Below are 6,000 nucleotides of genomic sequence, written 5' to 3'. Positions count from 1 at the left end.
TGTGTGGGATCAGCATTGCTTGTAAGAGTCGTGGTGGTGCTGGCAGCTGCCTTCTTAGGTAAGCAGAGTTTCACTGCTTTCTCCTGTCTTTGCCCATCCAGCAGGGCTTGTGTGTAGGAACAGGCTTGCAGAGATGCCGTGGTGGACCAGGATGACACCCGCCGGTCCAAAGGGGGGGGGGAAAGGGGAAGGATCTGCGGTGCCTTACAGGACTTCGGGGCTGGGAGACCGACCGCGTCTCCCACTCTGCATCAACTGCTAGGCCCCATGTTGGACCTGCCTCGGTGAGTGCATCCGGAGAGTCCATGATGCCCCAGCCCCATTCCCACTGGGTGCTCCCTGGGTTGGGTAAGTGAGGTACCCATTTAGCTCGGCCGGATTGCAGCAAATAAGGCTTAAAGTCGGCCATTCGATCAGAGCTCCGGGAGGATGCAAATTCTCTGCAAGGCGGTTGTAATAACTCCGCCAAAGGAGCTGGACCAGGGGACGAACCGCAGCACCTCTTGCCTCCAGTCACCGTAGCTTGACTGGCCCTGGAACCGCCACCTCCCTCCTGGAGCCGAAGGGGAAATTAGCTCTGACACCTCCACGCACTGGACGACACTCAGTCCTGGGAACTCTGGAACCAAATGGGGAATTACCGTATATACTCGAGTATAAGCCGACCCGAATATAACTTATATAAAACTTATTGACTCGAGTATAAGACTAGGGTGGGAAATGCAGCAGCTACTGGTAAATTTCTAAATAAAATTAGATCCTAACAAAATTATATTAATTGAATATTTATTTACAGTGTGTGTATATAATGAATGCAGTGAGTGCGTGTATGAATGCAGTGTGTGTGTATGAATGCAGTGTGTGTGTATGAGTGCAGTGTGTGTGTATGAGTGCAGTGTGTGTGTATGAGTGCAGTGTGAGTGCAGTGTGTGTGTATGAGTGCAGTGTGTGCGCGTATATATTAATTGAATATTTATTTCCAGTGTGTGTATATAATGAATGCAGTGTGTGTATGAGTGCAGTGCGTGTGTATGAGTGCAGTGCGTGTGTATGAGTGCAGTGCGTGTGTATGAATGCAGTGTGTGTGTATGAATGCAGTGTGTGTGAGTGCAGTGTGTGTGTATATGAATGAAGTGTGAGTGTGTGTGATGCAGTGTGTGTTTGTGTATGTGTTGGTGGGGGTGGGCATTTTGATATATTATTAATTATTTTATTAATTATTATTTTATTTTTTAATATTATTATATTTTTTTATTATTATTATTTATTATTTAACTGAATTATTAATTTTTATTTTTTTTATTATATTTTTTTTCGTCCCCACTCCCTGCTTGATACATAGCAGGGAGGGGGGCTCCTTCCCTGGTGGTCCAGTGTCATTGGTAGTTCAGTGGGGGGAGAGGGGGGCTGGCAGAGCTGTACTTACCTGTCCTGCAGCTCCTGTCAGCTCTCTCCTCCTCCGCGCGGTCTGTGCAGCTCCCTCTGTCAGCTCCCAGTGTAAGTCTCGCGAGAGCCGCGGCTCTCGCGAGACTTACACTGGGAGCTGACCGAGGTGCTGAACGGACGGCGCGGAGGAGGAGAGAGCTGACAGGAGTTACAGGACAGGTAAGTACAGCTCTGCCAGCCCCCCTCTCCCCGGTCTGTATTATGGCAATGCAAATTGCCATAATACAGACTCTGACTCGAGTATTAGCCGAGTTGGGTTTTTTTCAGCACAAAAAATGTGCTGAAAAACTCGGCTTATACTCGAGTATATACGGTAGCTCTAGTCCTTACAAGGACTTTCCCCGTTCAATCTCCTGCAAGCTGGAACAGCAAACACAGGAGCAAATCTTCTTTCCCTCCAATAACTGGACGACACACAGTTTTGGAGTGTAAGCAGGAATCTCAGTTTAATGGAGGCACACTGCCTTTTATACAAGTATACCAACAAGGTTGACGCCCAGGTGGACCTTGTTGGGCACAGGACACAAAACATGCAAGCCAATAAAAACTGTGTAAAAATTAACGACACTCCCATAAACATTACACAATCTCTCCCCTCTGCCTGTGATACAATTAAGGTAGATAATACAATAACTTAATCATCCACAGGCAGAAAAACACAAATTTTCCACAAACTACAGAAAACACCCCAAAACATAACATATCCCCATAATATTACATCCTGATAGCCCTGATCTTGGTGAACAACATATCCAAAAATCATCCAGATCAGAGCAGGGGTTCAGAAAATTTCTGGAAGTCTCTTTTCGACCGACCGACCACATGATTTTATGCAGGGCCGTCTTTAACACAGGGCAAAAGGGGCAGCTGCCCCGGGCCCAGTTACTCCTGAGGTGCCCAAAGCAGCTGCCCTGTGGGCCCACACTGCCCACAACAATTTGGAGGTACCTATCAAGTGGCTCATGCATTTAGGGCCACCCGATGGGTATCTCTGAACAGGGACCCGGTGGGGTGCCATGGCCCTTTAAGAGCCGACCGGGCCCCTGTAGTATTAGCTGGCTGGGTGGAAGTGACAGCCGATCACTTCCTCCCAGCTTCAGAAGAGAGCACCGCGGGAGGAAGGAGGCAGCAGCAGGTAGCAGCATGGGGAGGAGAGGCAGGAATGAGCTGCTGCTCATCCCCACTCCCATCAGCCTCAGCCAGCACTAAGCTGAGTTGAAGGTAAGTGTATCCAGTCCCTGATCCTCTCCTTCTGGGTTAATGGCTGCAGCTAGGATAGTTTTTAGAAAAACCACCCCACTCAATGCCCCTGCCCTGATTTCCCCCACTTACTGCTTATCTTCTCTGTGCCCCCACTCTCTGGCCCTGCCTTCCCCACTCACCTTTCTCTTCTCTGTGCCCCCACTCTCTGCACCTGCCCTGCCTTCCCCACTCACTTTTCTCTTCTCTGTGCCCCCACTCTCTGCACCTGCCCTGCCTTCCCCACTCACTTTTTCTCTCCTCTCTGCCCCTGCCCTGCCTTCCCCACTCACTTCTCTTCTCTGTGCCCCCACTCTCTGCCCCTGCCCTGCCTTTCCCTACTCACTTCTTCTCTTCTCTATGCCCCCACTCTCTGCCCCTGCCCTGCCTTCCCCCACTCACTTCTTCTCTTCTCTATGCCCCCATTCTCTGCCCCTGCCCTGCCTTCCCCCACTCACTTCTTCTCTTCTCTGTGCCCCCGCTCTCTGGCCCTGCCCTGCCTTCCCCACTCACTTTTTCTCTTCTCTCTGCCCCTGCCCTGCCTTCCCCCACTCACTTCTTCTCTTCTCTATGCCCCCACTCTCTGCCCCTGCCCTCCCCACTCACTTCTTCTCTTCTCTGTGCCCCCACTCTCTGCCCCTGCCCTGCCTTCCCCCACTCACTTCTTCTCTTCTCTATGCCCCCACTCTCTGCCCCTGCCCTGCTTTCCCCCACTTACTGCTTCTCGGTGCCCCCACTCACTGCTCCTGCCTTCCCCCCTCACTGCTTTTATTGCCCTGTGCCCCCACTCACTGCCTTTCTACTATGTGCCCCCACTCACTGCTTTTTTTTTTTGTTTAGATGAGTTTAATTATTGCTGCAGTTGCATTTAAGCACAGTGTTTATTTTATGTTTTAATTATTTTTTTTGTTGTGCATTACATATAACAGTACCAGCTTGCCTTGCCACAGCAGCATCAGCATTTACCAGCTTTGTGCCTCCTCCAACTCTTTGCTTCTGCCCTGCTGCAAACATAAAAATGATCACATGTATGTCAGAGTGTGTATCTGTGTATATGTGTGTGCCAGTGTGTAACTGTGTCGGTGTGTATCTGAGTGTTTATGTGCCAGTGTGCATATCAGAATTTGTGTGCATGTGCCAGTGTGTGTATCTGTATGTCAAGGTATGTGCATGTGTCAGTATGTTTATATGTGTGTTGATGTGTATGTAACTGTGTATGTGTATACATCCCAGCAATCAAAAACAACATGCAAACACATCCCTGATAACACACACATTACAGACAAACACACCCCTGATTTCAAACTCCAAAATTATATAAAAAACACACCCTTTACTCAAACACCAATACTATACACAAATGTTTAGAAGACAACACTACATCCTATAACAACCCTGAAGGCAAATATTACATACTAACAAAACCCAGTATTAAAATGCCAAAATGATATGCATACACCAATTCACAGTTGCACACCTGCATTTAAAAGTCAACCATACATTCAAACACACACCACTGCATTCAAACGCAAACACTACACACAAGTACACCTCTGCATTCCAATTGTAATAGTACATACAAATACACCTCTACATGCACACATATACTCTATACAAAAACAGGCTTACATTCAAATGCACAAACACTGCACACAAATACAACCCTACAAGAATGGGCAAAGTATAGATCCCCAGCTAGCATAGCATTGTGGGAGTTGTATGACAGATGGGGATGTATCTTCTCGACACTCTTGTGCTAGAGGGGGAGGCCCAAACAACTTTCTTGTACCAGGGCTTCTCTGCATTAGTTCCGCCACTGGGTTGGAGTGTAAGGCATGATTGCATGCCAGGGAGTGGGAGGGCAGCAGGGTCCAGGGGGCCCAAGCAAATGCTTGCCCAGGGTCCAATCACTATTAACCCCTTAAGGACACATGACGTGTGTGACACGTCATGATTCCATTTTATTCCAGAAGTTTGGTCCTTAAGGGGTTAAAGACGGCCCTGATTTTATGCCCAAAACAGTTCCAGAGAATTAGGCTGTGCGGTCGGTCTATTTCCAATGGCTAAGCTCACTTCGAATAGTTGAACGGGGACCGTTCGTGCACAAAGTCAATGTTAAAGTGCTTTTTGTAACGGTTGGCCCATTCCATGTGGGAGTCCGCAGCCTTCTTCTTGGACTCCCGGAAGCGGCGGCGGTATGCTTCTGGGGTTACAGCATACCTGGTGAGCAGTGCCTCTTTCACCCTTTGATACTGCGATATCTCTTCTGCATTAAGTGCTCGGAAAGCCTCATTTGCTTTCCCTGATAGTTTCCCAGCCAGGATAGTGACCCATTGCTCTGGTGGTACTTGGTGTAGTGAGCACTGCCTCTCAAAGTCAGCCAAATACCCATCAATTTCTTCTTCACTTTCCACAAAGGTTTTAAAAGCAGTAAATGGAATTTTCTTTACCGCAGCAGTGGGTGGAGGGGTAGGAACTGCATGTGTAATGGGTTGTCTAGCCCTTACCAGTTCTGTTTCTTGTCTCCTCTTAGTTTCGATCTCCTCCTTTGTGTCCCGGAACAGCTGGTTTATTTATTTATTTATTTTTTTATTCTTTATTTTTGTTGTGCATAAAGATTTAACAACGCGTATGTGGTACCCCAACGGCAGTCCACAAACTTTGCAATGACAGGTATAACAGCGGAGTACATGGCAGTACTTGCACATTTTTATATTAACATGAGAGGTCAATTCTATTTCCAATAGCTTGTGTGTGGACATATTACGTGATACAATAGAGTTAATTAAGGTCATGCATAGCGTTTCGTCGATCAGTATGTCCCTGAGATTGGAACTGTGCCTGTTTTAAGCAATATGGGAATTAACAGGATTAACAAATCAGGCATATAAAATAGGATAATAAGTCGAGTATTATGCAACAGTATGTACAATCGAGTATAGACCAGTTATAGTAACTGCAGCGGGTAAGCTACAATAGCGTTGTCAGGATGCCTCAACAGTGTATTTATGCAGTCGCGTGCTGATTCGTTAGTGGCATGTATTTTTATAAATTTTTGTAAGTTAACAAGCTTAACCTTGTGAGTAGCCGGTATAGTTCCTGAGAGCCTATTCACTATGCTTATGGCACAGAAAGGCAATACAGGTCCGGTCGGTTACGTTACAGGCAGAGACAAACATTATCAGTATAAACAGACCAAAACATAACTGTTGGAACAGACACAAAAAATTGCTGTAAGTTACCGCCGACTAAACCCTATCTCCCACGTATAGGTAGTGGGGGTCAATCAGCAGTATGATGATGGTCAGGCGTATA

The sequence above is a fragment of the Pelobates fuscus genome, chromosome 13 (assembly GCF_036172605.1).
Source record: "Pelobates fuscus isolate aPelFus1 chromosome 13, aPelFus1.pri, whole genome shotgun sequence".
Taxonomy (NCBI): domain Eukaryota; kingdom Metazoa; phylum Chordata; class Amphibia; order Anura; family Pelobatidae; genus Pelobates; species Pelobates fuscus.
This window is presented reverse-complemented; position numbering follows the sequence as displayed.